Raw genomic sequence first — 27664 nt, 5'->3', positions numbered from 1 at the left:
AAGTGGATTTCAGGGGTGCGCGGGAAGTTCCACACGCGATTTCAGCAGGGAATGTGTATTCCAGGGGTTCTGGGGAGTACTACACGTGAATTGGCCATGTGGGTCCTCCCAGGTGTACGCTCCACAACCTCCACGGCCCCTGCAGGCAGCCCACACCACGGGGGACTACCCTGCACCCCTGCTCATGTCCCGCAGGCAGCCCATCCACCATGGGCATGCCCCCCAGCCAACCCACATGTCACCTTGCACTACTGATCAACAATGCATGTCTCCCACCACCCCCACCCCCCAGCAGTGCATGGGCACCCTCCACCAGGCCCCCACTCATGTCTCCCACCACCCCCACCCCCCAGCAGTGCAGGGGCACCCTCCACCAGGCCCCCACTCATGTCTCCCACTACCCCCACCCCCCAGCGCTGCAGGGGCAGCAGGCAGTCAGGCAGCAGCAGATGGCAGGTGGGAGCGTGCTCGGCGGTCTGGGGGGCAGTAGTTCGGCCTTCTGGGCAGGAGCGTGGTCTTCCGTGTGCTTACGCGTGGCCAGCTTGGTACGGAGTGATTTGGCACGTGAATGGGCCAGTGCGAGCAGGGTACGTGTATTCCATGGGTGCGCGGGAAGTTCCACACGCGATTCCTTCAGGGTACTTGTATTTCAGGGGTGCGCGGGAAGTTCCACACGCGAATGGGCCAGTGCGAGCAGGGTACGTGTATTACATGGGTGCGCGGGAAGTTCCACACGCGATTCCATCAGGGTACGTGCATTTCAGGGGTGCGTGGGAAGTCCCACATGCGATTTCAGCAGGGTACGTGCATTTCAGGGGGTGCGCGGGAAGTTCCACAAGCGATTTCAGCAGGGAATGTGTATTCCAGGGGTTCTGGGGAGTACTACACGCGATTTCAGCAGGGTACGTGCATTTCAGGGGTGCGCGGGAAGTTCCACACGCGATTCCATCAGGGTACGTGTATTTCAGGGGTGCGCGGGAAGTTCCACACGCGAATGGGCCAGTGCGAGCAGGGTACGTGTATTACATGGGTGCGCGGGAAGTTCCACACGCGATTCCATCAGGGCACGTGCATTTCAGGGGTGCGCGGGAAGTCCCACACGCGATTCCATCAGGGTACGTGTATTTCAGGGGTGCGCGGGAAGTCCCACACTCGATTTCAGCAGGGTACGTGCATTTCAGGGGTGCGCGGGAAGTTCCACACGCGATTCCATCAGGGTACGTGTATTTCAGGGGTGCGCGGGAAGTCCCACACGCGATTTCAGCAGGGTACGTGTATTTCAGGGGTGCGCGGGAAGTCCCACACGTGATTTCAGCAGGGTAAGTGCATTTCAGGGGTGCGCGGGAAGTTCCACACGCGATTTCAGCAGGGAATGTGTATTCCAGGGGTTCTGGGGAGTACTACACGCGATTTCAGCAGGGTACATGCATTTCAGCAGTGCGCGGGAAGTTCCACACGCGATTCCATCAGGGTATGTGTATTTCAGGGGTGCGCGGGAAGTCCCACACGCGATTTCAGCAGGGTACGTGCATTTCAGGGGTGCGCGGGAAGTCCCACACGCGATTTCAGCAGGGTACGTGTATTTCAGGGGTGCGCGGGAAGTCCCACACGCAATTTCAGCAGGGTAAGTGGATTTCAGGGGTGCGCGGGAAGTTCCACACGCGATTTCAGCAGGGAATGTGTATTCCAGGGGTTCTGGGGAGTACTACACGTGAATTGGCCATGTGGGTCCTCCCAGGTGTACGCTCCACAACCTCCACGGCCCCTGCAGGCAGCCCACACCACGGGGGACTACCCTGCACCCCTGCTCATGTCCCGCAGGCAGCCCATCCACCATGGGCATGCCCCCCAGCCAACCCACATGTCACCTTGCACTACTGATCAACAATGCATGTCTCCCACCACCCCCACCCCCCAGCAGTGCATGGGCACCCTCCACCAGGCCCCCACTCATGTCTCCCACCACCCCCACCCCCCAGCAGTGCAGGGGCACCCTCCACCAGGCCCCCACTCATGTCTCCCACCACCCCCACCCCCCAGCGCTGCAGGGGCAGCAGGCAGTCAGGCAGCAGCAGATGGCAGGTGGGAGCGTGCTCGGCGGTCTGGGGGGCAGTAGTTCGGCCTTCTGGGCAGGAGCGTGGTCTTCCGTGTGCTTACGCGTGGCCAGCTTGGTACGGAGTGATTTGGCACGTGAAAATCCTGCACGTCAGCGTGAAAACCGAGGAAAGGCCCTTAGCGCGTAAGCGCGTCAGCACGCATACGCGATTCCATTGGACCAAAGGCCCTCAGCGCGTAAACGCGTCTGTGACGTGACCCGCACGGGTGTTTCCCACACAGCACGTGATGACAGAGCACACGTGGAAAGACTGCACGTCAGAGTGTCATCGCGTGTAATTGGACAGCACGTGAGAGTGTCATCGCGTGTAATTGGACAGCACGTGAGAGTGTCATCGCGTGTAATCGGACAAAAGTGCGCGTACACGCGAATGGCCTATGTACGTGTATATCAGGGGTGCGCGGACACTTACACACAAAAGTACGTCAGCGCACCTGTATCCCGGGGTGCGCGGGAATTTCCACACGCTATTGGACTGGGTACTGGATTTCAGTGGTGCGCGGGTCACACGCTCGCCTACAACACGCGCAACGCATAAATTTGCGTGCTAACAAAAGAACAAGCTCTGACCCAGGATGAACATACCGTTCCTAGCAGCAGTGGGCGTGGGCTACCAAAGGAGGAGGAGGAGGATAGTCAGGGCCAGAATATTCACACCCAGAACCAGCCTTTTCGGGATGCCTGATGACCAGGTGCATGGGAGGTACAGGTTTCCACCACACATTATACTGGACCTGGTGAGTGAGTGGGAGGATGACCTCACATCACCCACCCTGTGCTCCCAAGCACTCAGCCCCCTGGAGAAGGTCCTCAATGTACTGCACTTCTTAGCCACTGGATCATTTCAGCGGACAAGTGCCATTGTGGGTGGTGTATCACAGGCCACCCAGTCACGCTGCCTACACCAGGTCTTGAACATCATCACTGCACGGCCATCAGTCCGCAGGCACATATACCTGCCCAGAACACCTGCAGAAAGGCATGCTGCCGCCCTGGATTTTTACGGTGTGGCACGATTCCCCAAAGTGCTAGGTGCCATCGACTGCACCCATGTGGCTCTACGTCCCCCCAGGGCATCAGAGCACATCTATAGGAACCGCAAGCACTGGCATTCCATCAACATGCAGGTAGTATGTAATGCCAAGGGAATCATCACCTCAGTATATGCCAACTATCCCGGGTCAACCCACGACAGCTTCATTTACCGAATGTCCACCCTAAGCCGGGACCTAGAAGCTGGGCGGCATGGCGATACATGGCTGCTTGGTGAGTATGAATGCCACTGCACATGCATGCATGTCAGATACTGAGCAAGGTCACAACCCCACCAATGATACCAATCACCACCTCCACAGGGGACAGTGCCTACCCTCTCAGCCCCCACATGATGACGCCAATTCGGAACCCCACCGCGCCACCCCAGGTAAGATATGACACAGCCCACATTACAACCCGGGGCATAGTGGAGCGCACATTTGGAGTGCTAAAGTCACGCTTTCGCTCCCTTGACCGTTCTGGCGGCCAGCTGTTGTACGCTCCCCTAGTAGTGTGCAGGATCATAGTGGCAGCATGTGTCCTGCACAATGTTGCAACACGCCAGGGCCTGGCCGTGGACATGGTGGTGGCCCCACATCCCCAACCACATGCACAGCCGCTGCGCATGGGAGGGGAAAGGGCACGGGGGGAGGCAGCCCGTACACAGCTAGTGGCTAATTACTTCACATAGAAATCACACCCCTGTGGAGTGCACACTGCCCTGGCACATTCCATCTGACAATCAATGATGACTCAACCTGACACTGATCCTGAATGTCTGGAGAATGAACCGTGAATACCATATCAGCCTGAGATTGTTCACCTGGAAGTGTCACAATGTGTGCATCCCTACCCACACAGACACCACCAATGCAGTTTTGTGAAGTTACACATTCAAGCAGCTAAAATGAATACCCACTTGCAAAATGCAACAAGGACAGTGCCATGTCAGCCAACCCAACCCCAGCACCGCCACACGACACACCGTGCCATGTCATGCTATTTGCAGGTAAACAAAGTAATCCCCACAACATGACACTAGTGTCACTATGTACAGTGTCCCTATTAGAAACTTGCAACACCGGAAATGCTCACAGCAATGCCGGACCAACAACATACTTGAGCACGTACTACCATTAACATGACATCACAAATGTTACATATTAGTAGTCTCACCACCTGGAAATGCCTGCACTCCCACCACTACCAACTGTGCAGTGTTGGCGCCATGTAGAGTTGTATGTGCACTGCTGCCAACATGGACCCCATCTCCAGACTAGAGGTCCTTGTGTAGACATGAGGAAGGGACCTGCAAATTGGGAGGTAGACACAGAAGATGAGTTACACATCAATGCAACATGCAGTGTACAACACAACAGCAATATGCACTAGGAATGTATACACAGTATTGACTACAGACTGCCCACAAAGCTCATGGGAGTCCAAAGTCACTGTGTAATTCACTGTCACTTGGGCACACCCTTTGCAAGCCCATGGAAACGGGAAGCAGGAGGGGTGTGTGTGACTCAAACCCAAGCATCTGAACCAAATACATTACAAGCCTGCATGTGCCCAGCCACAATGCAGCGTATGCCCACAGGAACCACGGAAGCCAACAAATCGTCCCAAAAAAATAGGGAATAAAATAAATAAAAATAAAAATAAAAATAAGAAACAATCAAAAATGGCCATTGATGGGCCCGGGGGGGTTGGGGAGGCCACCCAGGAGGTCCGAGGACAGGATGCACACCAGAACCCACCTGCGTGGATCCTGGGAAAATAAAACACCTCCATGGGCTCATGGCCCACACGGCTACCCTATTGTGGGAGTATCACTGCTGTCACTATTATCACCCTGTGCAGCTGCATCCGGAGGTGGTTGCACTATGGGAGGCAGCCCACGCAAGGCCCTAGTCTGCTCCTCCATGGCTGCAAGCATGCGGGTGTGGTAGGTCTGGTTCTGGAGGATGAGTGTGCGGAGGTCCCCATGCAACAACTCACGGGATGCCCGGACCTCCGCCCTCGTTGCCTGCATCTCAGCTGAGAGCGTACAGGTGAGACGCTCCAGCTGCTGTACTGTCCTTTGGTGTGTTGAAGCCTCAAGCTCAACAAGAGTCGTCCTGAGGTGAAGGAGCTCCTGCCTCAGGGCTTCCCTGTGGCCCTGGGACTCAATGGAGATGGCCTCCTGCAGAGTCGCCAGTGCTGCCCGCCTGTCCCTGTTGGACCCCAACATGTCCTCCCTGTGTGACTGGCAGATGGAGTCGGTTGCCTGCTCTAGTCGCTCCATCATCCTTTCTGGGGGGACAATGGAAGTGGCCACCCTATCCATGGCCTGAGCCATTATCTCGGATGATGCAGCCTGTTGGGTTGCCATACCGTAAATGGATTGCTCCAATGCGGTATTGCCAGGTGGCGTACGGCCACCACGTCGGCGGGCACCACACCTGTCTGGGGCAAGGCGAACTGCGCCTTGCTGTGCCGGCACTGCCTGAGGCTACAGGACTGCATTCCCCCTCTGATCTGCTGGCCCAGGAACAGGATCAGATGTCGCGGAGTGTGACCCTGCATCCGTAACCACCAAAGGCGTAGCTGCCAACACTGACATCCCCATTGAGGGTTCTGACCCTGGTGCAGGTGGGTGAGACAGAACAGAATCCCTCCCTGGAACACTCACCTGCGACGGCACGTAGGTCTCATCCGAATCAACACCTGAGTACAGCTCGGGGGAGGTGCAGCCAGAGACACCCCTTGAGAGCACGACCTGCAGCACTTGTGGGTTCTCCCCCACCATCACACCACGTCCCTCACTGGTAGTTGGTCGGCCCTCGGACCCCTCCTGGGTCTGCACCATCTCCACAACCCCAGCAGTATCAGGTGCGTCTTCCCCTGCAAAGACATAAAAACAAAGAAATGGAAACAGGCATTAGCACCATGGCACACAATGAGGGCTGAGAAGCAAGAGAACCAGTACTTGATTGACACATGTCCCACATGACTAAAACCCTCCCATGCATGCACCCTCACTGCGTATGAAGGGCAGGCAAATGGCACACACTGATGACACCAAGATGGAAGATGAACACATTTTCTGCATGCTGCCTGGCAGTGGCATCACACATTGGCCTGTGATTGCCAGGTGAAACACGAATGCCTTCACACAGATGGCATGTACCATTGCTATTGAGTGAAGATGGAGAGGAGGGCAGCACCTATTCATTCAGTCCAGTTCCCGCATGTAATCGCTTTTCTAATTCTAACAGGCCAGATTTTTCACCTGGAGCTGCCAGTCTGAAATGGTCCAATTGCACAGGGACATGTGTGTACAAATGATATCCAGGTAACAAAGTCACTCCACTTTACCATAGCCATGTCAGACATGTGACTAGTGGACAGCGACATGCCTAGTAAAAGTGGGGGAATGCAAACAATCTGACTGAATGAACAGGAGAAAAATAAGCAACAATGTTGTGGCAAGGTGACACTTCAAGGGCAACTGGCGTGCAGTTGGGCTAGATGTCTACTGTTGGCAGAAGGGATACTGCTATGGCCAAATGCAGCTGCGCAGGAAGTATTGCATGAAGCACATGGCTGACCCATACGACTCAGGCGCACACACTCTCACCTGGCACACAAACAGAAGCCCTCACACACACACCATGCACATGGATGACACACACATGCATGTGCACTCACCGGACAATGCCTCGTAATCAGCCAGATCTCCCACGCCTTGGATCTGTTCCTCCGTGACGTAGGTCCCAGCGACTGACTCATGTGGAGTGAGTTCCATGTCTACTACTGGAGACCCACCTCCAGTCACTAGAGTTGCGGCATGACTTGAGGCCAGCTTACTCTTTGCCCTGCGCTTTAGGTCATTCCAGCGCTTATAGCAATCATTGGCTGTGCGCCTCACGATTCCAAGGGCACTTACGATGTCCGCAACGGTCTGCCAGTGTGCCTGGCGTTGTGCAGGTGTGGTCTTCGATCCTGCAACAATGACCATCTCGTTGTCATGTGCGGACACATACTCGACAAGTGCATTCAGTTCGTCATCCGTGAAGCTGGGCTTCCTGGACGGGCCGGACTGTGTAGCCGTGTCTGGGGCATCAGCCTGTGCCGGACGAGCACTCTTCCTCTTCCGCTTGGAAGGTGGTGGTGATCCTGAGTGTCCTGCGCCGCTCTGGACACTAGGGGCAGGAGCCCTGGTGGACTCTGTATCAGGAGTGTGGGATTGCACACTCAGCATGGGAGTTGGTGCAGGCATTGGCTCTAGTGTGATGGTGTCAGGGGGAATGTCAGCAGCATGGACTAGGACCAACACTGTCCTGGCTGGGTGTGTGAGGGCTGGGGTGGATGGAGCCGCAGCTGCCCCTGCAGCCTCTCCGCCCTGCCTCCTTGGTGCAGCAGATGACCTTGCTGGCCCAGATGCACGTGGCATGGTGACATCAACGTGCACCAGCGCATGTGTCATAGGCCTGCTGACCTGGAAGTCAGCCATGGAGTCAGCCAGATCTGGTGCCACAATGGGCTGGTCCAACAAGGGCTGAGCATGGATGGTGTCAGCCACATCAGCCTCAATGGGAGGGGGGGGGGATTATGGGTGCCCTTGACTGGTCCTCCACACATGGGGGGACAGGCTCACCCTGCAAGTAACGACCAAGTCCCCTACCGGATCCACCACGGCCACTACTTGTGGCTCTTCCACCTTTGCCACCCTTACGGAATCCTCGGCACTGCCATGGCACTGATGTAAATGTGCGTATGGGAGTGGCTGTAAACTATTGTCCTGGGCAATTGGGGGTCAAAGGGGTTGGATACCAGATGGTAATTGTACCCTAGTGCTCTTGCAAGGCTGATTGTAACCCCTGGGGAAAGATGACGGGTCACGCTACGCACAGGAGCCCCAAAAAAGGGAGATGACGTGCACGCAACCCCTCCTAGACCACGTGTGCAGAAAGAAAAACCTGCACTATGCTGTGGCACCCAGTAACACAAGAATGAACGTATGCGTGTCACACGCAGCCTAGAATGACCTCTGAAGGGGTAGGCTACACACGGGGCAAGCACAGATGTTAGATACGTGCGTGACTCACCGTCTGCCTGGTAAACGAGCGTGTAAAAGGAGCACGTTTGGTTGGCAACACCCCCACCAAAAGAAGATTTGTACGCTATCTGAGGAGACAGGACAACAATAGAAGGGAACACTGTTTGAGGGAACAGGCCCAGGTAAACCAGTAAAAGCGAAAAAAGAGAAAAAGCTGTCAGAGGTAACAGGGAATACGAACTTGAAACGCCGTGAAGTAAATCGCGTGTGAAACGACAAGAAGTACAGAATTCACCCACTCGCTCTCCACGAAAAGCACGTACAAGGAAAACGTGTTCTACACGTACCTTTTATACAGGCCCACACGTCCAGCGTCACTTATGCGGCGTGTACGCGCTAGGGCCATTTCCACCAATTACACGCTTTGTCACTTCTGCGTGTAGGGCCATTTCCACCAATTACACGCTTTGTCACTTCTGCGTGTAGGGCCATTTCCAGCAATTACACGCTTTGTCACTTATACGTGTAGGGCCATTTCCACCAATCACACGCGATTACACTCTGACGTGCAGTCTTTCCACGTGTGCTCTGTCATCACGTGCTGTGTGGGAAACACCCTTGCGGGTCACGTCACAGACGCGCTTACGCGCTGAGGGCCTTTCCTCGGTTTTCACGCTGACGTGCAGGATTTTCACGTGCCAAATCACTCCGTACCAAGCTGGCCACGCGTAAGCACACGGAATACCACACTCCTGCCCGGAAGGCCGAACTACTGCCCCCCAGAGCCCCGAGCACGCTCCCACCTGCCATCTGCTGCTGCCTGACTGCCTGCTGCCCCTGCACTGCTGGGGGGTGGGGGTGGTGGGAGACATGGGTGGGGGCCTGATGGAGGCTCCCCCTGCACTGCTGGGGGGTGGGAGTGGTGGGACACATGGATGGGGGCCTGGTGGAGGGTGCCCCTGGTGGCGGGGGGGTGGGGGTGATAGGGGACATGAGTGTGGGCCTGGTGGAGGCTGCCCCTGCGCTGCTGGGGGGTGAGGGTGGTGGGAGACATGGGTGGGGGCCTGGTGGAGGCTGCCCCTGCACTGCTGGGGGGTGGGGGTGCAGGGGGACATGAGCAGGTGTGCAGGGTAGTCCCCTGTTTTGTGGGCTGCCTGCAGGGGCCGTCGAGGGTGTACAGGGAACACCTGTGAGGACCCACCCAGCCTAATCGCGTGTGGAACTTCCCGCGCACCCCTGAAATACACGCGCCCAGGCTATTCGCGTGTGGAACTTCCCACGCACCCCTGAAATACACGCGCCCAGGCTATTCGCGTGTGGAACTTCCCACGCACCCCTGAAATACACGTACCCTGCTGAAATCGCGTGTAAAACTTCCCGCGCACCCCTGAAATACACGCACCCAGGCTATTCGCGTGTGGAACTTCCCTCGCACCCCTGAAATACACGCGCCCTGGCTATTCGCGTGTGGAACTTCCCGCGCACCCCTGAAATACACGCAGCCAGGCTATTCGCGTGTGGAACTTCCCGCGCACCCCTGAAATACACGCGCCCAGGCTATTCGCGTGTGGAACTTCCCGCGCACCCCTGAAATACACGTACCCTGCTGGAATCGCGTGTAAAAATTCCCGCGCACCCCTGAAATACACGCGCCCAGGCTATTCGCGTGTGGAACTTCCCGCACACCCCTGAAATACACGCGCCCAGGCTATTCGCGTGTGGAACTTCCCGCGCACCCCTGAAATACACGTACCCTGCTGAAATCGCATGTAAAAATTCCCGCGCACCCCTGAAATACACGCGCCCAGGCTATTGGCGTGTGGAACTTCCCGCGCACCCCTGAAATACACGCGCCCAGGCTATTCGCGTGTGGAACTTCCCGCGCACCCCTGAAATACACGTAGCACGCTGGGAGACATGAGTGGGGGCCTGGTGGAGGGTGCCCCTGGTGGGTGGGGGTGGTGGGAGACATGGGTGGGGGCCTGGTGGAGGGTGCCCCTGGTGGCTGGGGGGGTGGGGGTGGTGGTAGACATGAGTGGGGGCCTGGTGGGGGCTGCCCCTGCACTGCTGGGGGGTGGGGGTGGTGGGAGACATGAGTGGGGGCCTGGTGGAGGCTGCCCCTGGTGGCTGGGGGGGTGGGGGTGGTGGGAGACATGAGTGGGGGCCTGGTGGGGGCTGCCCCTGCACTGCTGGGGGGTGGGGGTGGTGGGAGACATGAGTGGGGGCCTGGTGGAGGGTGCCCCTGCACTGCTGGGGGGTGGGGGTGCAGGGGGACATGAGCAGGTGTGCAGGGTAGTCCCCTGTTTTGTGGGCTGCCTGCAGGGGCCGCCGAGGGTGTACAGGGAACACCTGTGAGGACCCACCCAGCCTAATCGCATGTGTAACTTCCCACGCACCCCTGTAATACACGTACCAAGCCAAATCGCGTGTGATAATTCCCGCGCACCCCTGTAATACACGTACCTGGCCAAATCGCATGTGAGAATTCCCGCGCACCCCTGTAATACACGTACCCTGCGGAAATCGCGTGTAAAACTTCCCGCGCACCCCTGAAATACACGCGCCCAGGCTATTCGCGTGTGGAACTTCCCGCGCACCCCTGAAATACACACGCCCAGGCTATTCGCGTGTGGAACTTCCCGCGCACCCCTGATGTACACGCGCCCAGGCTATTCGCGTGTGGAACTTCCCGCGCACCCCTGTAATACACGTACCTGGCCAAATCGCATGTGAGAATTCACGCGCACCCCTGTAATACACATACCCAGCCGAATCGCGTGTAAAACTTCCCGCTTACCCCTGTAATACATGTACCCTGGCTAATCGCGTGTATAACTTCCCACGTACCCCTGATATGCACGTTACCCGCTTTGCGTTCCTTGTTTGGCAGCCCTGTAAACTGGTCCAGAGTTAGCGCAGCCCTTTGCAATGATTTAGCGATTTTGATGGCTTTTCCTTGCGCGAGGGCGTTCTTGGGGGCGTTACTGGCGCTGCTGCAGGGTCGCTGCGATACTCTGCGCCACGGCTGGTTTGGGAGCCTAAAATCCATGAATACGCTGTGCGCGGAAATCGGTTTTTGCGCACGTGCCTGGCGCAGACAATCGCACGCGGACACTCTGCGCCAGCCGCTTGCGACACTTTTCTGCGAAATTCTATGAATTACCCTGTAAGTACAGAGCAAGGAATACAAGTGCAGTGCATGTTAGTCAGGCAGACAAAAGTAATCAGGTTTTCAGGATGTCAGTTGTTCATCTGAGGTGACTAGCCAAAGTTTAGCTTTGTGTTTCAATAGGTTCATGGATGATAGGTTTCTAATAGTGAGAGGCACAGAGTTCCAAGGTTTGGCTGCCAGGACTGGGAAGCTAACCCCTCCGGCTGTTTGGAGCTTGTATCTAGGGATCATGAGGCTCTGGCTATGGGCAGACCTGAGTGACCAAGGTGGGATATATTGAGTGAACTGCGAGGCTAGGAAGGTAGGGGCCTGGTTATTCATGCATTTGTAGGTCAGGGTGAGGGATTTTAGTGAAATCCTTTGGGCGACTGAAAGCCAGTGAAGATTCTTTGTGGTTTCAGAGATGTGAGCTGATCTAGGGATATTGAGGGCTGCTCTGACGGCGTTATTTTGAGTGATCTGGAGTTTATTAAGGTTGCATTGGTTAGTGCCTTGGTACAGTGCATTACAATAGTCAAGTCTGGATATAACCAGTGTCCTGGCGAGGGTGATGCAATTCTGAGTAGAGAGGAAAGGGCGACATGCTGTGATCAACTTGCATGTGTAGGCAGATGCGGCAGCGACTGCATTGGTTTGTCTGTGGAGGGAGAGAGTGGAATCTAGGTAGATTCCAAGGGTTTTTGTATCTTTGGATACTTTTCTGGAATTGGAATTGCCATCGATATTGAAGGAGCTGAACAGGTTCAACTTGTTGAGTCTTTGTTGTGTACCTAGGATGAGGAGCTCTGTCTTGTCGTCATTGAGACAGAGCTCATGTTGTGCCATCCAGGCTTGGATAACTTGGTAAATGTCATTTAAGGATTTTGAGTCTACAGTGTAATCACCAGTAATCACCAGTGATGGGGATGGTTATCTGGTTATCTGGGTGTCATCGGCTTAATTAGTGTAGGTGACACCCAGATAATCAAGCACATCAAACAAAGGTTTAGTGAACAAATTGTATAGAGTGAGGGATACGCAAGACCCTTGAGGGACCCCACAGGGGACTGGTGCTGGGTCTGCAGCGGAGGTTGGGGAAAATACTCTCATGTGTCTATTGTCTAGGAATGATTTCATCCAATTAGTGGCATTGTCGGAAAAGTGGGATGCAGATTTCAGATGTTGACAAAGGATTTGGTGATTGACCAAGTCGAATGCAGCAGATAAGTCCAGTAGCAATAGTAGTGCTAATTTGCCGTTATCTTTTAGATCCTCAATTTGGGTTTTAAGGTCTAAGAGGGCTATCTCAGTACCGTGCTTGGGTCTGAAGCCAGATTGTCTAGTGCCTAGAAGCTTGTTTGTGTAGGTAAGCTGCTCTGTCTAATATTTTTAGAAGAGGGATGACCCAGGCATCCTTCAAATTGTTGGGGACCACTCCCGATTGAAATGAGGAGTTGATAAAAGTAGTTATGAAAGGAGCAAGGTCGTAGGCCGATTCCTTAATGATCGGTGCCGGACAAGAGTCACCTTGGCAATTAGAAGGTTTTAAGTTACAGATGATTTTTTCGACCTCAGGGATCGTGAGCGGCGAAAAGCTAAATGGCAAGTGAGAGACAGGGCTAGTTGTTTTAGGTGGCACGGTTTTGGTTAAGAGGGGAGTGAGAAGGGTGTTTTGTTTGGCATTAATTTTGGATTGCAGAGTAGTTATTTTGTTGAGAAGTGCATTTTGAATGTTATTGCACCATGTGCTGTCTTTAATGCATGAGTCGGGGACGGGTGAAGGGGATTCTAATTCTTTGAGAATTTTAAATAACTCCTTTGTGTTGGAGTCGGCTTGAGTTATGCGTTGGTTGTACATCTCTTTTTTGGCTTGTAGGATGGCTTCCTTGTAATTAAGTGAGGTGATGAAAAGGGAGGCTTTGTTAGCCATGCTAGGATGACTTTTCCAAAGAGCTTCGGCCTTACACTTGTCTTTGCACAGAACGCTAAACTGCGGGGTGAACCAAGAGTTCAGGTGGGATTGTTGTTTGGCTTTACGTATTTTAAGCGGGGCTATGGTCTCAATGGCTTTAAGCAGAGTACTATTGAAGGTGTCTGCTAAGACGGTGGGGTCTTTGTGCTGCGCGGCACAAGTGTTCAAGATAGGGAGGATGAGAGGGAGCAATTTGTCCCTGGTAATGTCCTTTTTATTTCTGGTGGGTATAGCAGAAGCTATGGTAGGTATGGGCTGAGGGTTGGTGGCTGGCACGTGGAAGGTAATGATATGATGGTCAGACCAAGCACAAGCAGAGTTGGAGTTGACCGTGGTATTACAATTGAAGTCTGATATCCAGTCGAGCGTTCTGCCCTTATTGTGGGTAGGTTCGAGAATGCGTTGCTGGAATCCTAGGTTGGCAAGGGTGGTGGCAACTTCGAGAGCCATGTGGTCCTTAGGATCGGAAAGGCCAAGGTTGAGGTCACCTAGTAGCAACACCTGAGAGTTAAGCTTAGTGTTGGCAGACAAAATAGATGTAACATCATCAGTGAATGAGCCAAGTGGCCCTGGGGGTCTGTATATGAGGTGTAGTGTTGCTGTGTTGGTCGGTGAGAGGGATAGTTTCACTGATAGGGATTCTGCAGAGCTGAGTTGGGATGCGGAATAGTTCTCATGGTAATCTTGTCTCTGTGTATAAATGCGACTCCTCCTCCTTTGGACAGGTTGGACTGGCGGTCATTTCTAATAATGGCGTAGCCGTTAGGTATGGATGGGGCGAGAAGTGGGCCAGAGGCATCATGTAACCAGGTTTCAGTGATGGCTAAGAAGTGAAGGTTTTGGACGGTGATGAGGTCAATGTCGAGGGCGTGGGCCGTGAGGGATCTGGCATTGATGAGGGCTCCCTTGAGCGATGAGATAGGGTTAGTGGAAGAGGGGAGGTTGGGTATCGTTGGTGTGGTGGGCTGTATATGGGCAATATGGCTGTGCTGAGTGCAAGGTGCATGGGGCAGTCTAGATCTAAGTCTGGCGTTCCTAAATTATAGCGTGCATGGTTGATTAGGTGTAGGTTTAGTGGCAAAGTGCTTGAGCCACAGAGCCGGGTCGTTGTGGTAAGGATTTGTAGGGAGGTCTGTGCAATGGTGCATGGTAAGGGAATGGGTGGAAAGGAAGTCGTGGATGTGGTGTGTCTTAGCAGTGCTAGAGGAAAGAATGCCTAAAGTAGAGGATAAGAGTCCTGAGATGACCAGGTAGGTGAGGTGGAGGCTGGCCGGGGGCAACAGCTGCATGTTGATTCATTCTTTCTACTTCATAAATACAAAGCCCACGAACACATTTGCATCAAAGTAACCTACACCGGTAGCATTGACTGCACAAGCAGATAGTTGTTTAAAACAGAACATACATAATCATCTAACCTCTTGACTGACTACCTAAAAACTTCACATATGGCTGTGTTGAATTTTGATGACACAATCTTGCATTCCTAGCATCGGTAATTTTCAGTTTTAAATTTGACAGCTCCCTTTTCGCCTCATCTCATTTGAGTGCTGCTTCGTTGGTAATACATATATATATCTATTCAGTAAAAAAAAACTTTGTTAAAGTGACGTTATGTATGAACAGTGTACAAACGTGTGCTTTGAAGCGGCGCTGTTTGGTCTACTTGATGCACGCTCTATTCAGCACAAGCAGATTCCCAGACTACTTTACTTTTGCCTGTACCTACCTGTCTATGCACCTTTAATGTGTTTCTTTTATAGCTAGTATGACGCAGGGCTATAAACTACATGGATAATTCTATGTTGGGTCTGGGTGGGGGTGATGTTGATGGGTTTCTGAGTGGCACTGGGATTTCATGTTACTGCTCCAGGCCTTGATGTGTGGGTGACGTGACATGTTGGAAACAAATGGATTTGTTCTAAGAAAGATTCATGTACATGTTGACTTTCATTGCACTTGAGACTAGTGCTTACCTCGTTCTCATTGCTCCCATGCTGCGTGTCTGAGAATTGAGACTCAAGGGGTGGGTTTTTAGGGTACCTTGGCAACATGTACACTTCCATGCACGCCAGCCCCCTCCACGCTACTTTCATTGTTTTCACTTAGTGCAATAATTACACGCAAAATTTCTGCGGATGCGAGGTTCCATGCATTAATGCTTACAAGTGCGAATACCTCCCATCATGAAGGAATGGCGGGGATGCAGGGGGTGGGGAGGGGTATTTGGATTCCTATAGAATCGGCCTGTTTTTGTTGTGCTTTGGCTGAGGTGGGGGAGAACGTGGTGATATGGGAACATTTTTGGGTGTTGTCTTGTCCGGGCTCATCCTGAGAATTGGATTATCTATTGTTATAAAAATAGGAACGGTGGCTACTTTTGAGGAGAAATATATGGGGAAGAAGGGGAAACAAAAAAAAAGGCGCAGATCTGTGTTTAGTAGCTGCAGGTTTCCGCATTATTTACTATTTTTGGCTTTTCGCTCATCACTTCCGGCTTCTTATTAGCTATGCTATGAGTCCAAAGTTGTGGGGGGTAGCTGTGGAGTGTTTCTATATTTGAGTTCTGTTAATGCTTTCCATGGGTACTGTTCTGACTCACTGAGTCTTCATGTGTAGGGTGTGATGTTGATATTGGTGGTTTCTGGGTCTCTGGGATTGGGGGAGCAGGGGTACAATGCAAAGGTTTATATAATTTACTTGCATCGATTATTGGTACCTTGATATGAGTGTTAAATGCATCTTTGTGGTTCAAACGGTTGTCTGGGACTGGATAGTGGGGTGGGGTAGTTTGTTGTTCTTTGGAATTGGGGTAATGAGTCGGGTGCAGGCTCCGGAGTGACTGTAAATCTGGAAACAAAGCTTGTTGTACATAATGAAACTCAGTACCATCTGGTGGTGACACTAGATGTGAGGGTACATTTAGGATGTAGGTTTATGTGTGTTTTATTCGTTGGTTTGTGTTCTTGTTTGTTGTGTTTTTCAGTGTTGTTTTGTCATCTTGGGGGCTCACTTACAACTTTTCTGTTCCAGCTCCCCTGGGGGCGTCTTATTAGCAGATTTGTTTGTTTGGCTAATTATACATTGGGAGGGAAATTGGTAGATGAATGCTGAATTAAATATATGTTCTTGGAATGTTAAAGGGCTCAATATCCCACGGAAAAGAAAGAAGGTACTATGCAGGTTGAGAAGGGAGAGGATCGACATTGCTCTAGTTCAAGACACTCATTTGCTAGATGAGTCGAAGCACCTTCTTACTTGTAAATGGTTCACGAAAGTTCTATTGAATTGTTACAGTGGCAAATCGAGGGGTGTAGGTATTTTGGATACGCAGAGGATTGAATTTGATAGTGGATAAGGTAGTGATGGATGGTGAGGGGAGGATAATACTAATAGATGCTACGTATGAGGGTTGTTCTGTCACAATTGGCTCTATTTATGGTCCGTGTGCTGGTGGGTATTCTTTTATTGATGGGTTGTTGTCACTCTTGCAAGACATGAACGGCGATTAAATAATTCTTGGAGGTGATTTTAATTGTGTAATTGATGGGAGGATGGATCGTGCAGCGCACTGTAGATATACGGCTGAGAATTCTAGTAGGGGGTTTAGGGATTTTTTGGACAGTCTGAACCTGGTAGGTGCTTGGAGGTTCATGCACTCCAGTGGTAGGGAGATCACCTTTTATTTCCCTGTCCATGACTCTCACTCGAGGATTGGCTATTTCCCGGTCTCGGACAGAATGAATGACAAGATCCATTCAGTGAATATTAAGGAAAGAGGGATATCTGATCACTCGATGTTGTCTATGCAAGTGTCTGTGAGACAGGAGGACTCAGGGTTCTCTAGATGGTGAATGTAATCCTATATTTTGCAAGAACCGGGGGTAATTGAATTCCTGCAAGGCTTCACAAGGAATTTCTTTGAACTAAATGTTAACTCTGCTTCAGTTCATATGGTCTGGGATAGTTATAAGGTGACCATAAGAGGGGAAATCATTAACATTACTTCTAGGATGAGAAGAAAAGGGATGGCGGAACTTAAGAAATTGGAGGATGAGCTGAATGCTGCTCAAAAGAAATATGCAGTGTCTAACAATATTGAGGACAAGGCGGATATAGAAAGACTGAGGGAACGTCTTAGACAGGTGATGGATTCTCAATATGAAAAGGGTGTGTTCTATATGAGGCAAAAATTCTGGGACCAGGGTGACAAAAATGGTAAACTCCTGGCGAATGGGCTTCGAGTTCTAACAGAGAGTTCCTTTGTTCGAAGATTAGAGAATAGAAATGGGAATTTTGTAGTCAAAAAGGGTGAAATACGTGAGGAGTTTAGGAGGTTTTATACTACTTTGTATCAGGAGGAACAGTCTCCAAAGATGGACAATTTGGATACTTTTTTTTTGATAAAATTGTTTTACCCAGGTTAAGCGAGGATCAGGCGGGTGTAGTGGATAGTCCTATAACGGAGGATGAAGTGATAACAGCGGTTGAGCAACTTAATAGGGGCAAGTCACCGGATCTGGATGGGCTTCCCGTTGAATTGTACCAGGGACTGAGTGGAGTGTTAGCTTCCTTTTTATGTAATCTATATAATAGTTTTCTGAGGGACGGGGTCATATGCCCCACAATGAGGGAAGCTTGTGTGGTGGTTCTACCAAAGCCAGGGAGGGATTGTGGAAAGTGTGCGAATTACAGGCCATTTTCACTATTGAATGTGGATTTTAAAATATTTACAAGGATATTGACTAATAGGTTAGATACATGTGTTGGTGATTTGATAAGCGGTTCCCAAGTTGGATTCATGAGAGGGAGATACGGGTATGATCACATTAGGACGCTGATTGACATTATAGGCCTGCCACAATCTAAAACTCAAGATACCCTATTGCTGTTTATGGACGCTGAGAAGGCCTTCGATAGAGTCAATCGGTCCTTCCTATACCACACTCTTAAAAGAATGGGATTTGGGGAAACGTTCATTAATACTATTCGAGCATTAAATTTCGGCATTAATGCTAAGGTTTGGGTGAATGGTGCTATGTCTTCCTCTTTTTTCCTGTATAGGGGACGAGACAGGGATGGCCATTGTCGCCTTATCTATTTAATCTGGCATTGGAACCGCTCATTGCGTATCTATCGCAGGAACCGAGTCTACGTGGCCTTCGCTTCGGGGATGCTGAGGTAAAAGTTCTTTGCTACGCTGATGATATGACCATTGTTTTATCCAATCCAGTGGAAGGGTGCATTAAACTTAAAAGTATGTTTGAGGAGGTGGGTCAGTTATCGGGCCACAAGATTAATTGGGAGAAACGGTGGCCTTCCCGCTGGATGTGGGACAGTCACGGGATGTTTTGGGTTCATGGGATGGTCGTTGGGAAGTGGGTGCTGTAAAGTATCTGGGTGTTTATTTGGTCAGAGATTTAAAGAGAATGGTTGGATTCAATGTGTAAAAGGTATTGGAGACTGTGAAAAGGAATATTTTAAAATGGGGCCAGCTGAAATTGGGGTTATGGGCTAGAGTGAATGCAATTAAAATGGTTCTTTTGCCAAAAATTCTATATATTGTACAGTCCATCCCTTTAAAATGTATTAAGAAAGTCATTGGTTCCGTTGATAAAGTCTTTCAGTCCTTTCTCTGGGGAGAAGGCAATAGACCAAAAGTACCCAAATATATATTGTGGCGTCCGGTTCATGAGGGGGGTATTGGGTATCCCAATCTAAGTAAATATTGTACTGGTTTTGTCTTGAAAAAATCCACTTTTCATCTTTCTGAAGCAGGCAACTATAGGCCTAATTGGCATGTCATTGAAAGTTCTCAGGTTTCGCCATATGCTTTGAGTATGGTTTACTCTATGTTCAAGCTGCCGAACACGGGAGTGAAACTGCCAACTCTGTGTGCTACTAGGGAGGCATTGCGAAACTTTGTGATAAACAGTGGTGGTGATGTTTGGATGCATTATGATGCTTCTCTGTGGCATAATTTGGGATTACAATTGGCGAATAAACCCTTGTGCTGGAAAAGCTGTATTAATAAGGGTATACTCCGAATTTGTGATGTATAGCACAGTGATAATATGGTCCCCTTTGATAAACTGAGAAGGTCTTTCGGGATTGGGGTAGGGAACGGGGGCGTTACAGATCTCTGAGGGCCCTTTTGATTGAGAGGACTGGCATGCTTAATGATGCTTTGTCAGAGAGACCCTCAGTGTGTGAGATTATTCGCTCCTGCCACTGTGCTGTATCCACATATATAAAGTTAATGCCTATGGATGACTGGGAGGTGGTAGCGTGGGATAAACTTCGCCGGGCGTGGATAGAGAATCTTGATATTGATATACCCATTAAGGAATGGGAGTAGTTGCTCAGTGTGGGGGTGCAATCGAAATTAGATCTGGGGCTACGTTACATTAAGCAACAAATTCTTTGCAGATGGTATTGGACACCGTCTAGGATGTCAAAGCTGGGTCTTTTGGAAAATGACTCCTGTTGGGGTTGTGGATGTGGTGGAGGTACCTTACTGCATATGTTATGGGAATGTTCAAGAGTGTCTATTTTTTGGTCTGAGGTGCTAGATAGATTGGCCATAGTGGTTGGAGAGCAAGTACACGTACCTTTTGTTCCACTATCCTGTTGTCCAATAGGGGTAGTGGTTGTAAGGCCAGGGAGAAGGCTGATTGGATAAATCGAGTTTTGGTGGTGGCGACTAAGCAGATACTGCGGGTTTGGAAGTCAAGGAAGGAGCCAAGGTTAGAGGATTGGTTGTTGGATGTGAAGACTCTGTCAAATTATGAAAAGGTTATGTTTTTGCAACAAGGAAGGGAGGATTGTTACTCTCGAATGTGGGGGTCCTTTAATTAATTATTTGACTCATTTTCCTGTACTTTATATTTCATCATTTGTGTACGTTGACTGGGGGGTTGGATTGAATTGTTAAACATTGTTGTTTGTTGAGCTTTTTCGTGTGGTCTTGTCTGGATTGTTGTGTGTCCGAAAATTGTTCACTAATTTGGGTTGTACAATGTTATTTTTTGATTTGCTTGACTTATTGGTTTCATAACCTTTTTTTGCTTTAAATATAGCTAATGTTCATGCTCTACATTTTGCAATCTGTACATTGTACTGGCTTTGCATTGATGTTTTGTTTTTGTTTACTGTGCGTTTATTTTAAAATTGGAATAAAGTGAATTAAAAAAAAGTGACGTTATGGTTCCAAGTAAAACCGAAAAACCCTTCAAATTCGCTGGTTATGGTAAGCTAAGCAACCATAACTCGCGCCACCACCATGCACTGCTAAGACTAACACCCAGGACATCAAAGATGACATCACAAATATCATTGATGACATCACTGATTTTAATATTTAAAATCATAGACAATTTGCTAATATATCCCCATTCACAGTTCTAATTTTGCTATCATATCCTATAAGTGCTAAGTGTAGAGAAGGACTACCCGAGTTCAGACAATATTGGTAAAAGTCATTGCTTTTGATCATATCATAATTGTGTACATACTGTCCCAATATAGTCATATAAACATCTCCTGTAGCCAAACATTCTGTTAAAAAGCGTTTGTCCATTTCAAGAACATGGGGTAGTCTACACAACAACTGTGGGGACTAACAGGGCTCCATTCTTTCACCTTGGATCTTTAACATCTACCTTACTCTGCTTGCATGCCTCATTTCCTCCTTCTCCCCTAACTTCCAGTGTTATGCTGATGACACACAACGCTTCTTCAAACTTCCTACAGACTCCCTTGCACCCTCCTTCCTCCCTGATTGCCTCTCTGCCATCCAGGCCTGGTGCACTTGTAATGATCTCTGCCTCAATGCCAGCAAAACTGAGATCCTCCCCATTGGGACCCCAGCACCCTACTTTTTCCCTTCGCTATGGCCTTCCTCTATGGGTCCTCACCCTGCTCCCTCCTCGGAAGCCAGCAATCTCGGAATCAACTTTGACGCCTCTCTCTCCTTCCTCCCTCATACTCAGGACATGGGGCCTCATTATGACCCTGACGCTAAGTGTTTAACGGCGCCCTAAAAGGCTGCGGCACCGTTAAACAATTAGCGCCTAATTACGAGGTCCCTTTGCGGGACCCGACCTTAACGGCTGGTTTTACCAGCCATTAAAGTAGGGACCCGCAAAGGGACCTTGGTGCTAATTACGGTACCGCAATTTGCGGTACTGTAATTAGCGCCTTCCCCATTCCCATTGAGCCCAATGGGGCAAAAATGGGAATGGGGAAGGGCCATGGCGGCATGGGGAATTACCGCCCCACCAACCTCGAAATGGGGTCTAATTCCCCATTCCGCCATGGCGGACTCCGGCATGGACCATGGTGCTAACAGCACCATGGTTTAGCGCCGGAGTCCTAATGAGGCCCAAGGTCAAGAAGTCCCACTTTCAGCTCTTCCTTCTGAAAGGAATTCTACCTTTCCTCCCCTTCCAACAGAGACTCATTGTTATCCGGGCTCTGGTTCTCTCTAGGCTTCACTATTGCAACAGCCTTCTCCTTAATCTACCTTTGTCCACTTTGCGACCCTTCATATAATCTAGAATAGAGCAGCGAGTATGATCCTTGGCCCAAGCCCAGAGACCTCATCTCTCCTGCCGTACAATGTCTCCACTGGCTCCCGATCGCATAGCGGATTAAATTCAAATCCCTCTGCATCATCCACAAGACTGTCTGGGGCCGGGTACCACTCTATCTGCAACTCTTTCTGACCAAATACTCCCCCTCTAGACACCTGCGCTCCTCTGGCTCCAACCCCTTGCGTGTGCAGCGGTTTGCTAGACAGAGAGTAGGTGGTCGATCGCTTTCTTCAGCGTGCTCCCTTCTTTGGAATATCCTCACCCTCCATCTTCATCTTGAGCAGGACCTCCTTAAGTTTCGGAAATGCTTCAAGACCTTCCTCTTCCACTCTTCCTTCACTCCCTCTCTTCACTGGTAATCGTACAGCAGCTTGGCTGAAGTGGAGGGCCTTTCTGCATCCTCGGGGCCCTGACCTGCCACTTCTTATCATCTCAGCTGCTGCTATTTTAAGCTGGCAGTTTCCCCAGCATCGGTTGAGCGAACCATGAACATTTTTCATGGAACATTTCACAGGTGGCATGTATTTTGAGGTTAGTGCCTTGTGATACACGAGTCACATTCACCAATGGCTTCCCACATGTTTCCCCCTCTCACTGAATGCACACATTTCAGCATCTTTATAATCTGCATCAAGCTGCTGTCGAATACTATGTATTTTGCCTCCTTTATTAGACTATCATCCTGCATTAATGTTGTTTCTGACAGAACTGTGGTTGACAAATCAGCCACACTGGACATACTGTAGTTGAGATATTCTCTAGTTCCTCGGTCAATTGTATTGATGCTCCAGTCTCTGACATTTCAGCGTCTGTTACTTGAACATGAATAGGAGAAAACATCAATGTTGATTGATTTTTGGGTGGCCCTTTTTTGGCGGGTGTCGATTCTGTCAAGTAGTCTGCAACTAATTCAAAAGCATCTTCAATACATTCAGTTTCATCTTCATCTGGCGGAACAGTCGCATTGTAGCAATAGTCCAAAAACACTTTGCTGGATTCGCCGGTCACATTAAATTCATTTTCTGGCCACTGGGCAAATGCATATCGAGTCTGAACATGCTGCACCTCAATTAATAGTTGCTCCATGGTGTCATCAGTTTGGCAAGCAGCATCTCTCATTTGTGTCGCTGTCTGTGTCTGCATAGTCCATACACCACTGGGCAACAGAACACCACTGGGCAACACTAGAAGACAGGTTGGAAAAAGATGTTCAATGTAAATCCAACATACAGTTTTGGACAATTTACATTAAATAAAGCATATTATGAAGGCCCCAGCACAAAACACTGTTTAAAAATTGAAATTGTTTATAAATTACCTTATCTTTCTTGCTTTTCGTTGAAACCTTCTTTACTGTAACACCAGCAACAGCAAGATGGTCCACCGACTCAGATCCACGTGCCTCCTCTTCTATATCCGGATCTTGTATACATCCCTAGAAAAGAGTATCCATTTAAAATAAGTAATTTGTATTAGAAATCAAATTATTATTTCGCGCACATGGCTTAAACAGATAAATTCGTACATCGTGTACGTCATTTAGTCAAAATATACATTTGGAATTTCACCTGATTGATGGCTAGTTTACTTGATCAAAGTTGACTGTGCGAAGCACACTCTTCGAAATGTTGCACTCAAGCAATTTACAAAAACTGCTTGTTTCTAATATTGTCAATGTCTAATAGTATCAGATCTAGGACCGACTTTCTTTCATTTGAGGGAACTGTCAGTGCGCATACCTCTGACTCTGGATCAACTACAAGGGATGATGTAATTGTAGTTGAAGCTTCAGCATCTCCCTGAAACACAGTGCTTGTATTAGTATGGATGAAAAAATTGAAATTGAACACACACATTGTGACGCAGATATTGGTACATATCAATAGCAAACCACAAATGAAACATTGTGTAAACGAATGACACGATACGCAAATATGATCAGATTCTCTCAAATTCCATGCAGAAAACAATTCCGGAACTGAATAGCTAAGTAAGACTACCTGATACGCGCTCAAAGTGGTTGTTGACTCCAGGCAAGACATGGATGCTGAATCTTGCTCCTTCATATTCAGTGCATAGTCATGGAGTTGTAAAGGGAAAATAATAGTCGATTTAGAAATGCTAATCTTAAAAATTGGCATGTAAGGAGCCAGATTATGAAAACATTATGCTCATTTCAAAGGACACTATAGCATAGTTATCGGTGCCCATAAATCAATGTTCTATGAGGCTTCTAAACCAAGGACAGATGTTTAGCAAAATGGTCTTTATTTAAAAAGCAATACAATCTTGTAAATATGAAAAGTATTATAAGGGACATTTACACCTAAAACACCAATCCGTCCATTTAGTTACCTGTTCACCACCCCAAGGGCTACAGCTAAATCCGGTACCGTGACTCACCTGAGGTGGCATGTGAACGAATAGAATCGGAATTGCATTTGGGAGCAATTTTCAAGTCGTTTTGAGTTGATTCTTCTTTGTTAACATGGATGGGTCATACATATTCGGGTTAAAGTGCAGGCTGCAGATACGGAATCGATCACCCCTCTTGTCCTGCAAGACTTGTTTGACTCTACTTTCAAGCTCTGCCGGCGCATATCCGCAATATCTAACCCATTCTCTTATTCGATCTATAGTCTTTGGGAATACATGCATTGTAGTGCCTTCATATTTCTCATGGGTCTTAGAAGGGCAAACCGAAAATCGCACATGCAGGCATTGTTGCAAATTCTGCACAAAAAAAAGGTCAACATTATTCGAAAATTATTTTGCATTAAAACGTGAGAAAGAAGAAATTATACCATACATTCTTCTAAGCAAAGTATGTTTTGGCCACCACCGCAAAACCAATGTAGCGTGGCCGCTGTTTTATAGGATAACTTTCAGAAACAATTCATTGATGTGACGAAAATCAGAACATGTTACTCGTCCCTTGAATGTACTATCGTGCATCAAAAGGAAACATGCTTATATTATAGACACGGTCCACGAAGGATGCAATTCAATGACAATTGAAACTGATGACAATTGTTATATCGATAACATAACAAATTAAACTCAAGTCAAGGGCAATGAGACTAATGAACATAACACTACTGAGTACCTTAGTTCGAAATATATCGAAATTTAGAGATCAAAGAGATATGATTAGGTGACATGCCCTTACCTTGACCAACAAACAGTTAGATTCAGCAAGCAGGGTAGTTAGTGGCAGGAGAACAGGGAGATGTTCACAGGTAGCATGATGACGAGCTGACTCGCAGTGGTCACAGAAGTTCTCAGGCAGCACGACGACAAGCAGATTCTCAGTGGTCACCGAGTTTCTCAGGTAGCACATTCACGAGTTGACTTGCAGTGCTCAAAGATGTTCTCATGATAAATAGCAAATGGTTTATAAAGAATTAGAAAAGAGGGTGTGTATGTGAATGAATGACGTGTATATGTCGTGGTCTTATGTGGACTGCAGGGGCGCGGCCTGCTTCAGGGGATCCTGCCTGGAGACACAGGGTCTGTGGAGGGCATGTGTACAATGGCCCCTGGGCGTAAGATAACTTTGAAGTATACATGGTGTTTGGCACCTTGGCCGTTCGCGCCCCTGACAGCACCCTTTGGAAGCGCACATCCACTGGTGCCAACTGCCTTTGATAATGGTGGGGGGATGGATGGGCCTTAGGCGTGCAGACAAGGCCCGGAACACTGCCGAATGGAGACACACTTATGTGGATTGCAGGGGCGCGGCCTGCTTCAGGGGATCCTGCCTGGAGACACGGGGTATGTGGAGGGCATGTGTACAATGGCCCCTGGGCATAAGATAACTTTGAAGTGTACATGGTGTTTGGCACCTTGGCCGTTCGCGCCCCTGCCAGCCCCCTTTGGCAGAACACATCCACTGGTGCCAACTGCCTTTGATAATGGAGGGTGGATGGATGGGCCTGAGGCATTCAGACAAGGCCCGGAACACTGCTGAATGGAGACACACTCGATTCACTGAAAAACTGAAACAACCATTGATCAAAGTTCTGTTGTGCTTTATTTTGTTTCTTAATTGTATGGCACAAATGTACTACACATTGTAAAGTTCAGGGTGCAGCACAGTGAGGGAAAATCCTCTGTATTGACCGCTGTCACTGGGGAATGTGTCTCTAATGGCTCCAACTACATAGGTGGGTATTACTCGTCGAACATGGTGTCCAAGCCTCCCATGAAGCCACCATGTGCACGAACGATAGGCCACCAGCCTGTACCACCTGTGAAAGAGAAAGATACAAACTGTTTTTAAATAACCAAGATAAGTGTATTAAACCTTAGTTGCCAATGACAATTCTTGTATCCAATGGCATTGTTGCCATACAAATGCTACCTAGACACTGCACAATATTGAACGACTATTATACGACTATTACTAGAGAATTGCAAGACTAAATTGGTTTGACAATGATATATTGAAGTTACGACAATATAGGAGAAAACCATAAAATAGTCTTGGCGTAAGTGACATCACAACCAGAGTATACTTACTCGTTACTTGGATTCCGAGGGCGAACTGTTGCCCGAAGTTCATGCATAAGCAGCATCATAATCCTCAACACAGACCGTGTGAGGCAGGCTGCCCTGAAGTCTGGCAGCTCGGCAACGCATAGCGGCCGTGTTTCGCCTTGAGTTATGTAGGATAAGCATCCAGAGTTCTCGGCAGCAGCAGTTCTCCTCCTCGGCATTAGCGCGCTCCGATTGCAGGTGCACCAGGTGGAAACGCTGTCCATGCGACTAGGCTCAGGCTCTTGATCTGTTGAATCATTCTCCCAACTGTCGTCCAAAGCCCCATCGTTTCAGCATCTTTCTCTTTCGAGTAATTCCGCCTCGGAATACTCTGGCTCGTACTGGTAGGGCTGTATTGTTGCCATTGTGGGGGGAAACAATACAAGTGTTGCTTGTAGCCTGTTTGTACAGGCTACAAGCAACAAAGGTAGCTGACCAGAGCACAGAAATGAGGTACAGAATACTCAAAGAAAGACAGTGAGAGGAATGGAAAAGAAAATCTTATGTTGTCTGTTGTGGAGCGGTCTGTTTATACTTATTGAGGAAAGAAGCGTCGTGCCATTTCCATGGCGACACGTCATTAGCTGAAACGCAGAGAACGTTGACACGAGATGTTCTTTGGCATTGTGAAATGGGTGGTACGCGTCTAGTGATGTCAAGCTCAGGGTCGGGGATATGATTTAGTGCCGCCAGTGCAGTCCTGCTTGGGCGATGCGGCAACGGATAAAAATATCACAAAATGGCCACAACCTGCTGCATGATTTCGCATGTGTAAAAGTGAGGAAAACTATGGTAAGGTACATAGGAAATGTTTGTACGATCGATCAACGTATGCTTAAAAACACATGCCAAAACGCTCGGGACAATAATATTTTTGAGCGCCCGGTCCCTTTAGTTTCGCAAAAGCCTCAAGACCTTCCTCTTCACCTCTTCCTTCACTCCCTCTCTTCACTGGTAATCGTACAGTAGCTTGACTGAAGTGCAGGGCCTTTCTGCATCCTCAGAGCCCTGATCCGCCACTTCCTATCATCTCAGTTGCTGTCCATCCTCTGCACTTACTTTGGCTCACCCTCCCCTTGGAGGATGGAATTACCTTTTCGTCATAGCACTTCACCAGCTGCTCACCACAGCACATATCCTACATCCCTCTCCCCTCTGCACTTCCACGGTCTGGACACTCACAAGGCATAGTAGGTTCATCTTCCCCTCTCCA

The sequence above is a fragment of the Ambystoma mexicanum genome, chromosome 6q (genome assembly GCF_040938575.1).
Source record: "Ambystoma mexicanum isolate Mex_15411 chromosome 6q, UKY_AmexF1_1, whole genome shotgun sequence".
Taxonomy (NCBI): domain Eukaryota; kingdom Metazoa; phylum Chordata; class Amphibia; order Caudata; family Ambystomatidae; genus Ambystoma; species Ambystoma mexicanum.
The sequence above is the reverse complement of the archived record's forward strand: the minus strand, read 5'-3'. Positions refer to the sequence as shown.